The sequence below is a fragment of the Protopterus annectens genome, chromosome 12.part0 (genome assembly GCF_019279795.1).
Source record: "Protopterus annectens isolate FY-2018-M chromosome 12.part0, PAN1.0, whole genome shotgun sequence".
NCBI classification, from domain to species: domain Eukaryota; kingdom Metazoa; phylum Chordata; order Ceratodontiformes; family Protopteridae; genus Protopterus; species Protopterus annectens.
Genome location: NC_056746.1, coordinates 1057780935 through 1057800425, shown reverse-complemented (window position 1 = coordinate 1057800425; position 19491 = coordinate 1057780935). Strand labels below are relative to the sequence as shown.

General features: G+C 43.0%; 1 protein-coding gene across 6 annotated transcripts in view; it reads left to right on the top strand.

The window, feature by feature from the left end:
• Nucleotides 1-19491, top strand: part of LOC122816964 (serine/threonine-protein phosphatase 4 regulatory subunit 1-like) — a 1601647-nt gene that overhangs the window by 1356005 nt on the left and 226151 nt on the right. The window lies entirely within an intron of this gene.

Below are 19491 nucleotides of genomic sequence, written 5' to 3'. Positions count from 1 at the left end.
CGACCGGTCTCAAAACTTGAGAACTCTGTGCCAGCAGACATTGCACCACGGACCCGGTATTCTCCGTCCATAGATCCTTTTCTGGGCCAAGCCTATAGCCCTTTCATTGAACGTCTTGACTGTCCATCCGGAGTATCCAGTAGATCCACCAGGAGCCTCTCTGAACATGACGTGGTGTGTCTTGTGGACCAACTGTTAGCCAGGGGGATACCCACACTTCCTAAGACCCATCTACCTGCAGGATTTGGGTTCACTTATCCACGGACTCCATCTTACACTCCTCCTTCGACCATCCCAGTTCCGAAGCCCTCCGCTCCGACATCCTTCGTGGAACCCACCACCTTGGTGCCTACAGTGCATCCCACTCTAAGTCTGAGTCTCTACCCCTTTGGTCTTCAGTTCCTGCGGAACCAGTCCCTCCTCAATCTGGGGATTGGGGGCAGGCAATTCAAACCGTGGCACGGAGCCATCTTTCTCCTCGGTTCCACCCTCAGCACCGATAGCTGCATCTGCACCAGTCCTGCTTGAGGCTCCACCTGTGGGGGTGGGCTCGTCAGAGCGGAGTGTTACCCCGGTCCTGAGGTTGTCTTTCTTGGTTCTGGGCTCCCATCCCTCTTCAGGTGAACCTGCCTTCCACGCGATGGAGAGGGCTCTTGCTTCTGGCAGCACTCTGATGTCGGAACCCCAGTTTTCGCCCCCTGAGCTACAGCTGTCACAGACCACCTCCCGTGGACACCGGGAAGAAAAGCCGCAGGACACCCCTATTCAGGGTACCCCTCTTCCGTGTCCTCCTCAGAGACCCCCACTGAGGAGCCCCCTCGGAAGAGGATGTGCAAGAAGAAGCACGTGGACTCACCCAAGGAGTCCTTAACTGAAGACACGGATTACGATCATGGTGAGGGGTCCTCTCGGTCGCCTTCTGATGATGTCTTCTTCAGACATCCTGGAAATACTTAAGCAGAGAGGTGACTGAAAGCCCTCCAACCCTTCATCTGAGGAGTCCATGTTTTTGCACGCTTTCCTTGCCCGGCCTTCTACCTCTTGGGTGACCCCACCTGCCGACGAACTCGTCCAACTCGTCGTGCAGCGCGCTTGGAAGAACCCTGACTCCATTGAGGCGATCCCTCAGAGACCAGAAAAAATTCTTTCCCCTCCCAAGGAGAACCCCTATTGGTCCAGAGGGTTACCAGTTGATGCTATGGTGGTGGCGGTGGCCACGAAGAAGGACTTGGCTGAGGAAAGTCCCACTGTCCATCCGCCCAACAGGGAGTCCCAGGTGGTGGGCAGACTTGGGAAGCAGTTTTTTTGCATCAGAGACCTTTGCCATACGGTCCCTGAACTATTTGGCACATTTTACGAGGTTCCAGAGGGACTTGATCTCCGAACTCCCTGGGACTATCACAGGACACTTGTCTGATGAGGACAGGGACAAAGTGGCCTTGCAGCTTGCAAGCCAAGAATCAATATCCAACTCATCCATGAGGTTGCTTTCACATGCGACTGAAGGGGCGGCTAGAGTAGTGGTTTCAGGTATTGTTATGAGGCGTCATGCCTGGATGTGCATTTGTGACCTCGCGGACCCCTTTGTCTTTCTTTCTGAATGCTTCCATTGAAGCTTCATCCCTTTTTGGTTCCAAAGTAAAGGACACACTAACCAGGTGCAAGCAAGATGGAAAGTCCTTGTCTGCCATGGGCCTACGTTTTTCTAACCCTCAACATACCTTCTGCAGGAATCAAGAGGAGTGTAAAAATGTGGCACAAAAAATTTCAAGGTCCCTTCTGTGCCGCACGTGGTAATACCCCCAGGGGCAGAGGGGGTAACAATTCTTGAAGACGCCTCTACAGAGGTAGAGGGGGTCCTCGCAACCATGACTCCAGAGACTCCTTCTCTGGATAGCCTTATCAGTGTTTCTGAGGAGCAACCCGATTGCTTACCTCTGGAAGCAGTCGGGTCATTTCTCTCTGCACCAAGCTGCCTGGCAATCCATTACCACCGATCGTTTGGTGCAGAGTATCATCACCAGAGGTTACACCATCCCCCTTTCTTATCAGCCAAACCTTCCAAGAAAACTTCCCGATGTTCCACCCAGTCAAAGGGAAGAAGCAGCTTCAGAGATAAAGCTGTCTCAAAAAAGAGTCATCCAACCAGTCCCCTCAGATGAACACAGATCTGGATTCTACTCAAGATTCTTTTTGGTGCCAAAAAAGACAGGGGACTGGAGAACCATTTTGGATCTTAGCGGCTTAAACAAGTCTGTCACCCAAACCAAATTCTGGATGGTCACGGTTCAGTCCATTCTCCCTTTTTTAAGGGAAAGTGATTGGATGTGCTCAATAGATCTCTGGGATGCGTATTTACCACATCAAAATGGACAAACGTTCCAGGAGTCTGCTTCGCTTCCGGCTAGAAGCCAGTCATTATCAATTTTGCGCCGTACCGTTCGGTCTCTCTACAGCCCCTAGAGTGTTCACGAAGTGTATGGCAGTGGTCACAGCTCATTTGAGACTACAAGGATTCCGGGTGTTTCCATATCTGGACATCTGGGTCGTCACCACCCCCACCAAGCGTCTTCTGGTAACAGCACTACATTATGCTCTATCTCTGGCAAAATTGTTGGGGAAAACGATACATTGGGAAAAGTCGAACCTTACTCCTACACAACAAATAGAGTTCATTTGGAGCAGTGTGCAATACTCAGTCCTGTTTAGTATCACTCCCATTTCACAGATTCCACCGTCTGAGGCTTCAGCTCTGAGTGATACTCTCCCAAACAAAAATCTCAGCAAGAGAAGTTCTCCAGACCCTAGGTTCTATGGCAGCTTCAATCCTGATAGTGCATCTAGCGAAGCTACATATGCAGATCCTGCAATGGCTCCTTCTTTGTTAATGGTTCTCAAACTATCACCCCCTCCATTACCAGATTCAAATAACCAACTCCTGCAAACAGAGCCTCCTTTGGTGGATGAGGCCAGACGTAGAACTTTGGAGCCACCCATTTCATTTCCATCAGCCCAGAGCCATAGTGACCATGGATACTTCCCTGATCTGGTAGGGGAGCCATTTCCAAGGTAGGACAGTCCAAGGCACATGGTCCACCTCAGAGGCCCACCTGCATATCAGTGTTCTGGAACTGATAGTTGTGCTGTTAGCATTGCAGGCCTTTCATTAGGCTTTCCCTTCCGGGACAAGTGGGATTCAGTCAGACAATATGTCAGTGGTCTGATATGTCAACAAACAAGGAAGAACCAAGTCCTACCCCTTATGTCGAGAAGCCATGAGAATTTGGCAGTGGGCGATAGCTTCCAACAGCTTTCTGATAGCAATGCATATCCTGAGGAGCTCCAACGTCATTGTGGACAAATTGAGCAGATACATTCTCATGCCTCACGAGTGGTTTCTTAACCCCGAAGTGGCGACGGAAATCTTCAGCCACTGGAGCCAGCCTTGCTGCGACCTCTTCACTTCCCCATCGAACAACAAGTGCAGCAGCTATTTCGCCCTACTTCTCCCAGAGGGGGAGTCACTGAGGGGTGCTTTAGTCCAAGAGTGGCCCACGGGAGGTCTTTACAATTATCCTCCCATCCCCCTCATTCCTCAGTTTTAAAGAAAGGTATTCAGTTGAGATGCAAGGTGATCCTCTAACTCCGTTCTAGCCTCGACAGGTTTGGTTCCCCTTTCTTCGGACTCGCCTAATATACCCGCCATGAATTCTGGACCCTCTACCAGATCTGAGTACTCTCCCCCAAGGGCTGAGTCACCCATATCTGTCCAGTCTCAAGCTGTTTGGTTTCTCCACTTGCATTCGTTGTCAGGCAAGCTAATCTCTTCGCCTGTTCGAGACATTAATCTGGCACCTCATAAACCATCCACCAGAAAACTATATCAGGGTAAATGGAAAAGGTTCTCCATCTGGTCCAAGGATAACATGCTAAACCCTTACTAGGCTCCAGTAACTGCAGTACTCCAATACCTGGCCAAGTTTTTTGAGAACGGAGCCTCTGCCTCTACTGTGAGTACACCTAGTTGCAATTTCTAATTTCCGTAATGGTATAGATGGCATTTCTCTTGTTTCTTTATGCCTTTGCAAGGCCTTCCTCAAGGGAACCTCTCATATCAGGCCTCCTGTCAAACAGTCTATGGAACCTCACTTTAGTTCTTCAGTCTGACTCAAAAACCTTTTGAACCTGCTGTGAAGTGTGACCTAAAGTTAACCATTACATCTGCCGGGAGGGTCTTGAAGCTACAAGCTTTGTGTACCAAGAGGCCCTGTCTGGTCTTTTATAAAGACAGAGTAACACTTCGGATTAATCCATCCTTCCTTCCCAAAGTTGTTTCTGAATTCTGCATAAACCAGACCATTGATTTACCGGTGTTCTTTCCTAACTTTGCCAATAGAGGAGAGTACTGCCTTCTCTCCATAGATGTTCATAGACAGTTGAGATTTTATGTAGACAGGACCAAATCTATCCGCAAATCCGATCAGCTTTTCATCTCCTTCTCTGGGCCCAGAATAGGCGAGGCTGTTTCCAAGGTTACATTATCAAAATGGCTAAGAGACTGTATACGCTTCATCTATTCCCTCAGTCATGAACCTATGCCAAAAGTTAAAGCTCACTCCACTAGATCTATGGCAACTTCTGTAGCTTTCCATTCCAGGACTTCCATGGATGACATCTGCGCAGCAGCTACTTGGGCTAGGCCTCATACCTTTATCAATCATTACAAATTGGACTCGGTCTCCAGAGGGAGCGCTGCCTTCGGGTCAGTGGTACTCAGGAATGCTATTCCATAAGGGCCGTCCATGGACCTCAAAGTAGCTTGGGATTCTGTCCTGTCAGTGATGAATGGAAAGAAGATTAACAACATCAGATAAAGAAGTTATGACTTACCATAACGTTCCATCTGTGTTGTTCATCTTCCTTCATTCATCACATCCCGCCCTCCTTCCCCCTCCAAAGGCTCCTGGGGGATGCTTTGGGTCTAAGTGGTGTGCTAGGGTTTTTGTGCAGAAGTGACATCGGCTTTATTTCTCTATCTTTAGCAAACTCAATCTGAAGTAACAGGGAGAAGGGCATTCTGGGTAGGGACTTAACTCAAGAGTTTTTTTGGCTGGCACAAGCTTGGTAAAGAGGCTGGCTGTGTTCCGAGGGCTTGGAACTGAACCCATCAGTGATGAATGAAAGAGGATGAACAGCACAGATGGAACGTTATAGTAAGACATAACTTAAGTGGTATCCAAGTTTACTTTAAGCCAAATTACCCAGCTCCCTGTGTTTTTTTTTTTTTTCTTGAATCCAAAAATGAGGGAGAAAGAAAAATCCACACTTTGGATATTTATAGACAACTGGAGTAATATTGTGACAGGACAGAGTCTTTCTGATCTTCAGATCAGTTCCGCTCTTGTGAAGGTGGTAAGAAAGGGCAACCTGTGTCTTAACAGACTATTTACATATGGTTGTGTCAGGCTATTACCTTTTGTTCTCACCATAGCAGAACTATTCCAGGCAGAGTCAAGGCTCACACGGCCGTTGCTTCCTGTCTGAGTTTTTGGAAAAGGTTGAAGACGAAGTATTCTAGAAGCAGTAACTTGGTCCTTTCTCCATGCTGTTACAAAGCCTTACAAGTTTAATTCCTTCTCTAGGTCTAGATCAGGCTTTGCTAGGACTATTCCCCATGTTCTCCTGGACCCTGCCCTTTCCACCTCCCAAACAGAGTAAACTAGGGTAATCTACCCATATAGTTTCTGGACCATTATCTGTAATCCTGTCAAATGTTATAAATTGTAGTATTCTACCCACATTGCTAAGGCTGCTGCAACAGTGATTTAATGATGAACATAGTACAATAGTATGATGTGTAAATAAAGTTAACCTTAACAGTAGAAGTTTGTTTGAAGATCTGGGCCCTCAAACTTGTCTTTTTAGGCAGCTCAGTTCAAACTGCCTAACAGTTCGTGGAAGATGCTATAATGCTTTGGAAGCTGGCCGGCTGTTATATCCTTAGCAGGATGTTATACATATAGCTAAGCTAGTCCAGCAGTGTTCATTTGAACATCTACTGTCATGGCAAGTTTGCTTACACAACTGTACTTTCATAACCTATGTTTTTCCCACCATGCATTTTCTTTCCTGGCCAGAGTTTTCACTAGCAGTCTGTCTCTGTGATGACCAGCTCTGGTCTTTCCCAACCATTCTGTGCATCTTTTTTGGATGCCCGAGACATTTCTGTGTATACAGTACTTCTAGGAAGCTTTCCTGTGTTACTGCTATTGTTCAGAACTAGCATCCAGAATAATTTTATCTGTGACTGTTAAAAAAAATAAATAAATAAAAGTAAATAAAAATAAATGTTAAGAGCCCTTCATTTAGAGTTGTGAATTTATTTGTTTTAGGGCTATTAAGATACTGTATTTTTACCTCATTGCCACTTTTTCCCTGTAAAGCAAAGCAAGGTTAAAGCCGGATTCATTAACGGGAACTGTTATTTAGTTTTCTTCAAAAACGTATAGTAGATGACTGAATAGATCACTGATGCAGAATTGCTGACAGTTTGGAGGTTCCCTTTTGTAAAACCAACCGCTCAGCAGTGGACCAGCACAGAAAGTTACTGTGGATCCTCCCGTCTTGTATCTCCTTACTCCATTGCAAGTAAGGCAAAGCAGGGTTAAAGCCAGTGTCATTAACGGTAACGGTTATTTAGTTTACTTCAAAAATGTATGGTAAGCAAATTAAGATTTGGACATCAGCTTTCCACAATTAAATATACAGGGTTTGGCAGAGAAGAAATTAAAAGCTTTATTGGCATTACATGCCCAACAAGAAGCATATAAGAGGCCTTTAGATGTGTGTCTGAACTGACTGGCGCAACTTGAGAGAGGAGGCAAGAACAAGGAAACTGTAAAACTGCGAATCGTTTTTGGATTTATCAGAAGGGTCTTCATGTATTTTTGACATCAGCAGAGTTCCCTGTTTGTTGTGCAGAAGCGAATGCTGGCATATTTGGGGCTCAATTTTTATATTTGAACTGTGGTTTCTTTTTGGCCTTCTATAAGGGCATTTGTTCTTTGATAACAACGGGAGACATGTTTTCTGACCGCGAAGAAGCGAATGCTGTTTTGAAAATTGGGGATGTTGTCAGCTAATTAAATAGTGTTCTTCTTTCAAAGGTACTTTTGGTTTTACATCTCTGGGAACAGTGTGTGTGTTCTGTTTTGACTGTTCTTTTTTTTTTTTTTTTTATATCAGGACTATCCTTTTTTATTGCTAAGAAGCAAATGCTGTCACCAGTCTGGGATGCCAAATATATAGAAAAGGAACTAGTTTGTAATGTGTGTTTTCTTTCACACATTTTTGGACGGTCCTAATAATTATGGACATTTCTCAATTGTTTCATGGCTCTTCATTTTGGCTGTTTGAGTGTGCATTACATTTTTATATAAAATCAGGGCCAATGTTAAGCATGTAGTGCTATACGCAGTTCTCAATACTATTTTTTGTTTACTATTGTATAGCTTGGACTCTAAATCGGCAGAATAACTAGTCACCATTTTTGTTTTGAGTTCATAAAATATATGGGTTTTCTTTTTCTCTCTGTGGATGGTTAGATTTCTTCATCTTGGATCTAAATAACTGAATTAGACACTAATCTACTACATCCTGGACAAACTTCAACCCCAATCCCTGCTGCTACTATTGATAAAACCCCTGAAGATGTTTTTGATAGTTTTAACCAATTCTTTACTGAGACAATTCAAGCCCTAGCTCCCCAGCTACCTCCTAGCTCCCCTGGTCCTGAAAGTAGCACCCCTAGAAACCTACTTGCGTTCAGCTTCCAACCAGTCGCCACTTCACTTATCCATACCTTGATCAAAAAATTAAGACCCACTACACTTTCTGCTGACCAACTCCCTGCCGAGTACCTACAAAAATCAGCTGATGCTATTGCTTACCCCGTCTCAATACTAATCAATCGAACCATAGTAAAAGCTAAAATTCCCACCATCTGGAAAATATCCTATGTAATCCCACTTCACAAAGGAGGCAGCTCTACTGAATTCTCCAATTATAGGCCAATAGCTATACTCTCTCCACTTGCAAAGATTATGGAAAAATGTATTCATAGACAACTCATGCACCACCTAATCCAAAATCGCCTTATGGCAGACACTCAGCATGGCTTCCGTCCTCATCACAGCACTACTTCAGCCCTCCTAGCCTTTACTAACACCATAAACCATAATCGCAGCAATAATTATATATCCTCAGCCCTCTTTTTGGATCTTTCCAAGGCATTCGATATGGTTGATCACCAACTTTTAATCCACACCCTGCAAACATTCTGTCTAGATACTGGAGCCCTCCAATGGTTTTAATCCTACCTGAATGGTCGACAGCAGGCTGTCCTCTGGCAGAACAAACTCTCTAACCTTCTACCTAACACTCTCGGAGTACCACAAGGCTCTATACTAGGGCCCTTGCTGTTCTCCATCTTCATTAACGACCTTTATACTGTCATCCCAAAAGTCAGCTGTATCCAATATGCTGATGACTCTACTCTGATTTGCTCAGCCACATCTCCAGTAGAGTTATGGTCAGCTACCCAGACCACCTTTAATACAATAGAAAACTGGCTTTCTGAACATCGTCTGATCCTAAATCCCAAATTGCTGTTATTTTCACCAACACGTAGGTCTACCGCTTTCACCTTTACCATAAAATCAAATGATGGCACAATAATCTCCCCTGACCCATCTACAAAACTATTAGGTGTCATCATAGACAATAATCTCAAATTTGACCTACATGTTAACCAAACTATCAAAACCATCAATAAAAAACTAGGGTCACTTTACAGAATAAAAGCCTTCCTAACCCCTCCAGCTAAAATTGCCATAGCTCGCTCTCACCTTCTTTCAACCCTTCTGTATGCATCCCCTCTACTCTCGAATTTGAACAAGACTGTCCTTAACAAACTCTCAATTTGCTACAACCACATTGCCAGGTTTGCCACTGGGCTGCCTTTTAGGACACATCATTGCATCAATCTAAATCAGCTTGGTTGGCTTGAACTACCTAGCCTAATCCAGTATAACCAGCTGATTATGGCCTATAAAATCCTCTCTAATCCGGACAATACTCCTGCACTTAAAAATATTATCACCCCCTATAACAATCCTAGACTGCTTCGATCCTCTAACAAACTACTAATTCAGACTAGCAAAATTAATAACACAGCCGGTGATTCTCTCTTTGCAAACTCTGTAAGTAGATCCTGGAACTCTCTTCCAGCTGATATTACCTTACTTTCCACCTTAGGTCAATTTAAAACTAGACTCAGACAACATTTGTCACTTAACTGGCTATGTCAATGTATCAAGCCTGGCTAACTCGAATGTGTAAAAATCTGTTAACCAGTTTACTGTGTAATTTAATTTAATCCTGACTTGTGCTCAGGACTAACTGTAACCTGTGGAACTTGTTTAACTTGCTTACTTATGTAATCTCTGTAAATAGTCTGTTTGTAATATGTAATGCTGGTATTATGTAATGCTGTATCTACTTACCCTTGGAGCTTTTCTCCCCGGGCCTCCGCTGAAAATGGACATGCATCCAGTCGGACTATCCCGGTCAACAAATGTAAAATAAATAAAAAATAAATAAATTGTTACAATCTGGAGATGGCTTTTTGCATTCATGTATTTTATTTTTTTGGGGGGGGTGTTGTATGTATACAATGTGCTTGTGTATATTTTTTATACTTTCCTATTGATGGTCAAAGCTTCTCCACATTTGTGGTTTTCTTGATTTCAAAACATAAATAACAGCTTTGGGGTTTTGGGAACTTTTGGTGTTGTAATAACCATTTTGGGCTATTTTAGGACTCAATTTGAGTTCTACTCTTCAATCAAGCCTTACCGCTGATACTCCCCACCTCTCTACCCCACCTATCTACTTAACTCCCTTCCTAACCCATAGCAACCATGCCACTAGGTAATACTGTTATAATCCTCACTTGCACTATTCTAGCCTATATTACATCCTACCAAACGGCTACAGTCATAACCCCCAACCATTTCCACTGCACTGTCTCATCAACTCCCCTCAAACACCCACTGCATAATTTCATTACCCCAACCACAAACTACCTCCTCCCAGTATAACTACTCAATTACCAAACCTCCACCACATTTGAACACAAAATATCCATAAAATACAACAAAATTTTACTGCATATATAAAACATATTCACAACACTCTCTCTAAACTTGCTCTCAGTGGAGATGTACACCCCAACCCTGGTCAGAGAATCACCAAGATCTCAACAAACCTCCTTCCAACTAACTCCCCCATCACCCAAATCATAAGCAACAAAAACCCAAATGACCTCCTTATTATGTCTCTTAACATTAGAAGCATCTGTAATAAAATCCAAGACCTCCATGCCTACGTAAGCTTCTTCTCCCCTGACATCCTTATCCTAACCGAATCGTGTCTCAAACCTCACATAAAAAGTGAGGAAATACTTCCTCCTGGATACAACATCCTCCGTATGGACAGACTATCCAGAAAAGGAGGAGATGTGGCACTGTTGTACAAACACCACCTCAATATCCAAATTCTCACCAATTCAGCTCCCCAGTTTGACAAGGAAGAAATACTTCACACCTCCCTCAAATTAAACCCTAACAAATCAATCAACATTATAGGGTGCTATTTCCCACAGGCAAAAAATATACCTCCCCTTGTAAACCTACTAGACTGGGCCAGTCTCTCCCTACCCCAAGAAACTATCATCCTCGGGGGCTTTAACATCAATTGGCTATCCTGCAATAGCAAACATCCAGCCCTCCACCTAAATCTCCATGGTTTATCTCAGCTAATACAAACCCCCACTAGGATCAATAAAAACCCCAATAACCACACCATTCTTGACTGGATCTTAGTTAACAAAGCCCTCCACACCTACCTAGTAGGCTGTTTACCTGACTCCTTCTTCAGTAATTATTCCCCAACCTTCCTTCTAAAAAAATCACATTAATGATTGCAAACCCATTACCCACAGACTTATTCACAACAAAGCTAATTTTAACCCCAACTCTGTCACCTCCTCCCTCCAGAAAGTAAACTGGTCACCTCTAAAGAACCTCAACCTAGATGAAGCAGTCCATTTCTTTAACAGTATCATCTGATATTGTTAATCCTAGTTCATTCCTTACGCATGGGTATCGGTTCCGAGCTCAAAACTGAGCCGGCCATTTTCCAAGCTTGCGTCAGCTTCAAACTCTTGAGCTAAACTCTTACCTACATTCCCCCTCTCCCTGTTACCTCAGATTTCGTTTGCCATGTTGCCATCCGGTCATGTCAAGCTACTCCTGTTGAGCTAAGTTACAGTCAGTTGTTGTTTAATTGCTTTACAAATTACTTTTCTGTCAGAAAAGTTCATATTTTATTGTCTCTTACCCTGTTGCATCTAGCATTCATAATTTCCTCAGGTTTTTCTGTTTTTTCCTTACTACTTTTACCGCAAGGTAGTTTCTCTTTACCATCGTTGGTAATTTTTTTCCCTTTTCTCTCTCATACCTTCGGGTACTCCCTTGTACCATTGTTGGTACTTTTCTATTAATTAATTTGCTGTCCTTGCAGATAAAAAAAGGTAGTCCGGGGGTTTAAGCGGTGTTCTGATTGTGGACACAAACAGCCTACTTCTGATGCACACTCTTTTTGTGTTTGTTTGGGAGCTTCCTATTTATCTGTTGAACCACCCTGTACTATTTATGAGAACTTTTCTAATAGAACTTTGTTGGGAAGGAAAAACAAGCTGATACTGAAGGGACTTCTAAAATCTCCCTTTTCAGAGGCTATTTCTCGGTTGGAGGTCTCAACCCCTCCTAGAGCCCATAAGAAAATGGATGTTTCTACTAAGGCTAAATCCTTGCCTTCGGCCCCGGCTGGGGACTCTTACCATCCAAAACCTAAAAAGGCTAAATTTTCGGCTCCGGAGCTCTCTCAGTCAGCCCCAGTGCTTTCGGTGCCTAGACCTTCGGCACCGAGGCCTTCAGCTCCATTAGTGATTTCGGCTCCGTCCTCTCCTGCAGCCTTCTATATATCAGCACCGAGGGGCTCTTTGATTCAGACAATTACCACTGTATCTGCACCGACCGTTCAGTCGGCGCAGACCTGGACCGCATCTGCTCCGAGATCTTCCTTGGAACCGAGGTCTTTATTGTTGACTCCAGTTTTGTCAGTTCCACCTTTGGCACCGACTCCCACTTCGGCACCGACAACTACTTCGGCACCGATCCCTGTATCGGTGCAGACAATTACCTCGGCACCGATGACTTTTTCGGTGCAGACAACCGTAGTCCAGTCTTTCTCTGCACCGTTGCCCTCGGTGCGGTCAGATGAGATGGGCACCGAGTCTGCCTATTCTATGGACAGGCCTGTTTCTCCCTCAGTCTCTGTGAGGTCCACTAGAAGCCTTTCCGAACATGATGTGTTGCATCTTGTTGACCAGGTACTCTTGGCTAGAGGTATCCCACCCCTCAGGAACTATCCTTCCTTGAAAGGTGATCACCCATCTCCAAAGACCCCTTCTTATTCTCCTCCTTCATTGCCTTTGAAGTCCATGGATATAGCACAATCTTCCCCTTCTGCGGTTCCCTTTATGGATCTCACTAAGGAACTGCAGTTGCCTTCATGGCAGGAAAGTTTTGCTACAACCCAGGATGTCAACTGTGACACGCATAGCTTGCTGTTCCACAGCCATCCAGGGACTCTGGGCCGGCAGGCTGAGCCACTTAGGGGGAGGGGTGACCCCTGCCCTAGACATACACTCCTCTTTGGGTGGACCAGCCTTCCAACTGATGGAGAAGGCTTTTGCTGCTGCTGGCGATACCGGACTGTCTATACCTCCGCCCTCCTCTGGTACACTGGTTCCACAAGTCGCATCTAGCTGACTCCGGGTGCAAGGGCCGCAAGACATATTCCCTCAGGAATCCCCTTTTCCACTGTCTTCTCCAGCTTCTCCCACTGAGGAGGTCCACCGGAAAAGTTCGTGTAAGAGGAAGCACATGGACTCCACAGAGGAGTCCCTCACCGAAGACACACTTGGCAGGGAGGTGCATCAGGGCAAATGGAACCCAAGTCAGATGCACCTGCATATCAATCAAAAAGAAATGTTAGCTGTACAGAATGGTCTGACAGCCTTCAAGGACCACATTCTTCCAGGACAGTTAATGGTAAAGACAACACCACTGTTACGTGGTACATAAACAAGCAGGGGGGAACCCCCTCATACCCTCTCTGCAGACTAGCCATGGCTCTGTGGCACACAGCCTTGAGTTACCAAGTGCACCTACAGGCTCAATTCCTGCCAGGAAAGCTAAATACATTGGCAGACGGTCTAAGCAGAAATCTCCTGGACCCACATGAGTGAAACTGGAACGAAAGACATTCAACATGTTGATAAACAAATGGGGGAGCCCAGAGATAGACCTGTTTGCCTCCCCCCAGAGCTACCAATTGGACAAATTCTGCACAAGGACTCCCCACAAACAAACTTGGAAAGTGGATGCCCTGTCCTTCACCTGGAAAAATCTATCAGTTTATGCCTTTCCTCCTCTGCCTCTCCTCTCCAAGGTACTACTAAAGATCAAACAGGACAAACCAAGGACGATACTGATTGCACCAGACTGACCATGCCAACAGTGGCACCCCCTCTTGCGCAGTGTGTCACTGCTTGCACCATGGCACCTGCCTCAGATCCCTACCCTGCTGTCCCAGCAGAAGGGCCAGATTCTGCACCCTCAGCTTCATACCCTGAACCTTGCAGCCTGGCTAATTACCTGATCTCTCCATTACCATCCCTCAGTAAACAAATGTTGGATGTCATTCTGGAGGCAAGGAGGCCTAGTACTAGAAAATCTTATGCTGAAAAATGGAAAAGTTTCTGTTCCTGGAACCAAACTCAGGGGATGAGCACAGCAGCGCCCAATTTACCTCAGATTCTTCAATATCTAACTGAGATGCTTCACAAGGGCCTTTCTTTTTCCTCCATCAAAATTCATGCCTCAGATATTTCAGCTCATTACAATGCAGAACCACCCTCTTCTCTTATCCGCTGCTCCTCAGAGGGACCAAAAACTTAAGACCACCCAGAGGAGCCCCTACTCCAGCCTGGGACCTTAACTTTGTATTGGAAAAACTTACTGTACCTCCTTTTGAGCTAGCTGCAAATGCAGAGTTGAAATTCCTTTCTTAAAAGACAACCTTCCTTTTAGCCGACACTTCAGCAAGAAGGGTGTCTGAATTACGGGCCCTTATGGCAGTGGAGCCTTTCATCATCTTTCATGAGGACAGGGTGTCCCTCAGGGCCAATCCCTCCTTCATGCCCAAGGTAGAATTCAGTGTGGTTCTTAATCAGTCCATTCATTTGCCAACCTTCTTTTCAAATCCACAGAACAAAGAGGAACGGATACTGCACTCCTTAGATGTACACAGACAACTTAGATTTTACTTGGACAGGACTAAACCTCTCAGGAAATCTGAACAGCTGCTGGTGGCATTTGTTGCAGGGGCAGTGTGGAAGGGTATTTCAAAGCAAACCATTTCTAAATGGATAGGCCATTGCATTCATTTTTGCTATAAGACCATGGAAAACCTATCCCACAGGGGATACGATCACATTCAACAAGGGCTGCATCTACCTCTACAGCCTTTCTCAGAGGTGCCCCTACCAGGGACATCCTAGAAGCTGCTACCTGGAGTTCTGCACATACTTTCACCAAGCATTACCATTTACCAATTTTCTCCAAATCCAGAGCTGGTTTTGCCACTGCAATCTTGCAGGGCCTTATAACTGGTCCTAATGCTATCTAGATTCTTCCTCACATCCTTGGCTTTGGGAATCTACCCAAATGTGATGACTGCAAAAGTGAAACACGAAGAACATAGTACAGTTGTTTGCACTTACCATAAATGTAGATGTTCGAGTGAATTCACTGTTGCAGTCCTGGTTACCCTCCTCCAGCCCCCTGACTTCTTTTGGCTATACCTCTATTCCTTTTTACTATGCTTAAAAGCTTTTTGGTGTATTTGCTTTTTTGTTGGAGGTATAGCCTTGTGTGTGTGTGTATATATATATATATATATATATATATATTTTTTTAATTGCTTCGCTTTAGGGGGCACCTGACATCTGGGGCACGAAAAACTGATGTAATGGCATCGGCTGCATGCTTTATACTCCTCTGACTACCTGACGTCATGGAAGATGAGACAGCAACCGACATAGGACCCAAGACTTTGATAATCAGGCCGACTGAGGGCTACTGCAAGCAGATAACCCAAATGTGATGACTGCAACAGTGAATGCACTCGAACATCTACATTTATGGTAAGTGTATGCAACTGTACTTTACTGATCCCGGGCTGAGACTGAAAACTGGGCAGAACTTATCAGTGCTCTACCCCGATGAACAAAATAAATGCATAATTACATTTACATACATGTATTTGTATGTATGTATGTGTGTATATATATATATATATATATATATATATATATATATATATATATATATATATATATATATATATATAGACAGATACATATACACACACATTATATATAAATGTATATATAGATATACATAGATATGGGCCTTCTTTGATTCACTGAAAACTCATTTCACTACATTTCAAAACACACTCACCAAATTGCTGAAACCTCAAATCACTGAAAACTCATTGTACTGAATCACATTTCACTAAATGGTAAGTACTGTTGGGCAAATAAAATGTATATGCCCTTTTCCTCACTGTAGTGCGATCCTGGAGTAAATATATAGTGGAGGAGGTGGGGAGGCACAGCCCCCCACGTACTTTTGGTTTTATATTGTTAGCTTTCAGTGAAATGAGATTCAGCAACAAAGTAAGTCAAAACACGACCATCCACGGACAAAACAGGTTTATTATAATCCAAGCGTTCAAGTCAATGCTCTTTTTCAGGAATAAAAACACTTCATAAAACTACACAATAAATATCCAACATCAGCCAATCAAAGAACATATCCATTTACCTCATTAAGAAGATCATTAGAAAACAATGCCCCATTGCAAAGAATCATAAAAACAAAAGCAATATGCAGAAGTATATAAAAAATACAGAAATAAAACCTATCTTAAAGATGAAGCAGTCATATGTTAGTTAAGCTTTTATGTATATTTATATTTATATATTTTTTATATATTTCCGTATATTTTTTATATACTTTTGTATTTTGCTTTTGTTTTTATGATTCTTTGCAATGGAGCATTGTTTACTAATCTTCCTAATGAGGTAATTGGATATGTTTGGCTGGTGTTGGATATTTATTGTGTAGTATGTGTGTATTTATATATAATATGTGTGTGTATATGTGTGTATATATATATATATATATATATATATATATATATATATATACATACAGACACACATCTATAGAGAGAGCAGGGGGAGATGCAGATATATAAGAATACATGTATGTAAATGTAATTATGCATTTATTTTGTTTATCGGGGTAGAGCACTGATAAGTTCTGACCAGTTTTCAGTCTCAGTCCATGGTCAGTAACTGACAAGACTGTGGATCCTCCTTTAAGCATTCAGACCTAGTCAGGATTGTGTATTAAAAGCACCATTGCTTTCCTCAGCATAAGTCCAGAAGGGATTTACAGACTGGGGAACCAGAGCATTAGGAGCCTCCATTCAGGGCATACTATTAATGTTCTCCATTCTCACTGCTGCAGCAGCGTATAAGTAGTGTCCTGCCAAGGGCACAGCACACTGCCAGCTTGCCAATGTTCTAACTCCCTTCCTCTTCCCTCCTCCTCACTCACTCACTGTGGATGCTAAGAGGCTGCAGCCTTTCTGGAGGGATGTATATCGGCAAACAGAGTGAAATAAAACTTCAGAATTTCCTGCCTTTTCAAATTGGTCAGAAGGTTTTTGCCTAACAGATGAAGACTCCATTTGGGGACCCCTTCGTTTAAGTATTTTTTTTTTTTTTTTATTTAATGTTTGTGGTATTTTCTTCTGATCTACATTTATATTAACAAAGAGCAGCTGTTGGCTGAATTCCACTTTAAGGAGAACAGCTTTTTGTCTGTGACATTTTTTAAGTGCTTCTGCACTGTTTACTTGGATTATTTTAATATTTTGGAGGGAAAATTTTCATTTTATGAAAATATTAAGCATTTGCGCTGTGCTTTTTACAGTCAGAATGTGTGTTTCATGCCTGTTACTGTTTTTATTGGAATTGGAATGTTTTTTTATTTCTGGGGTAATAAATTTTGTGATATTTTCTGACTGAATGTTTAAAGTCTGGTGCCACGATTTTCAGTGTACTGCTTATATTTACTGGTGTGGGGACTTTTTTGGGGGGCTTTGGGGAAGGGAAGTGTGCAGCTGTGCTTTCTAGTTAGTGAATCCTTACCTTCTCCCAGTGTTACCGAACTTACTGTACTAGCAGTTAGGTTTCTTTTCTGGATACAGCATGAATAATATTTCCAGTCCTGCTTCCTGTACTCTGCTTGTACCTAAAAAGAAAAAAAAACAAGTGAAATTATTGCCTCAACCTATTGGTAGTGAGCCTGGCTTGGCTAAAGGTGGTTCCTCAGACCACTTGCCTATTCCCTCTGGTGTAGCCACAATGGTCAGTATGGACTCAGGGTTAGATACGTTCTTAGGAGCTGTTCCACTACTACTTAGAAGTATGGGAGAACCAAACATGTTGTTTGCAGGAGTTGCCCAGGGAAAGAGACCTGTTATCAGGGATAGTAGGCTGTTCCTGACCACTCTCCTAGTAGAAATATTTCTAGAAAAATGGATGACAGATGATTAGATTGTTTCTGTAAACAAGTCAGATGTTATATCTTTGGCTAAGAGTGATTTACAGCCAGTCAATTTTAGGGGCTGTTTGCCTTTTCACAGTTTTGTGGTTTGTGACACAGATGTGATTCTCCTCAGGAATCTGTCATCCAGAACGTTGACACTTCAGATATTGATGCTGAAGTTAATCCTAGACAAGTTTTTGCTGAAACTGTTGCTAGAGTCAGGGATGTTTTTGTTTTGGAGCAAAAAGGGGCTCCCCCAAAATTGGGCAAATTTTGTGATCTGTTAGAGGATGAGGTTTCTAATTTTGCACCTATTCCTCCCATTTTGCTAGCTCCAGAAGACATTTTATAAAGCTGCAGTTACAAAGAAAGCTGATAAGCAATATAGAGTCACTCACATTGTCTGTCAACATGAAGAGAACAGCTGCCAGAATTGTGATTTACGTCAGAAATGGGAACTCCAGTGTCAAATTCATTTAGGTAGCCACATTTACAGATTGTTGTACACTTCCCAGAGAAATTGTACTACTGCTTTGTAACAAACAAGTGAGGGGGGTGAGGGGGAGGGTGGACATTATCCTCAATGGATATTGCAAGTGAGAATATTTATGACAGTAGTAGATTTTTTAATTGTAAATTTTTTGTGTGTTCTTTGTGTGTTTACATTTTCAGTCTGTACTGAGTTTGTATACAGTGACAAGCTGAGGTGTTGAAATTTCAAGGGACGTCCAGTATTCCTTTATGGTTAGTGTACCCCCCATACCTCTCAACCTCTTAGCACAAAAAATATGGACAAAGCCTCACAGAATGGGGGGGGGGCCAAAGGCCCAAAAACAGGGGCATATTTTAAATATTGTTCTAATAAACTTAGAAAACTGCTAGAATAACATAATTTGTCGTAGCATGCATTTTTCTGAAGGATATGAAGTCTAGAGCACAAATGTATATCATGATTAAGTGACTTCAGTCCTGAGATATAATCCCAGTGATTTGCCAGAAAATCGCAGATTTTATGAGGAACAGACCAAAACTCTGAGGCAAAAATCTGGACATTCTGAAAATATGTACGGTTGAGAGCTGTGGTGTTCCCTTGTCAATGTGTAATTCACAGGGCTGACCAATACTTTTTGTTTTGTCAGTTTGTAGTTGGATAGTGGAAAGTACTACTGGATGATTGCTTACACCCTTATTAAGGAGTCTACTGGGAACTGAAAAACATATGACCAGCATACACCTAAGCACATATTCAGTATCCTTCAAGTCTTAATAATTGACTGTACTTTAAGATATAAGGTTTTTCTCATGTGTCTCGGTTATTGGTGGAGTCAAAGATTTAGAATTGCATTCAACCAGATCAAATGCTTTCTTGGTAGCCCATGTCTGACTTTTAATTGAGAAATATGCACACACTAAGTTTTATATGAAAAGGAAAGGATAGTAGTAGGTTTTATCAGCATTTGTATGTGATGGTAGAATCCTGGCAGACTCCATGGAGCTTCATTACATCTGTAGTACTTAGTGTAACTTTTGAGAGTCACTATGCAAGAAGTAGATGTCGGGAATTTAATAGAATTTTGTAGTTTGATAGGTTGCACCGAAAAGTTGTCACATATGA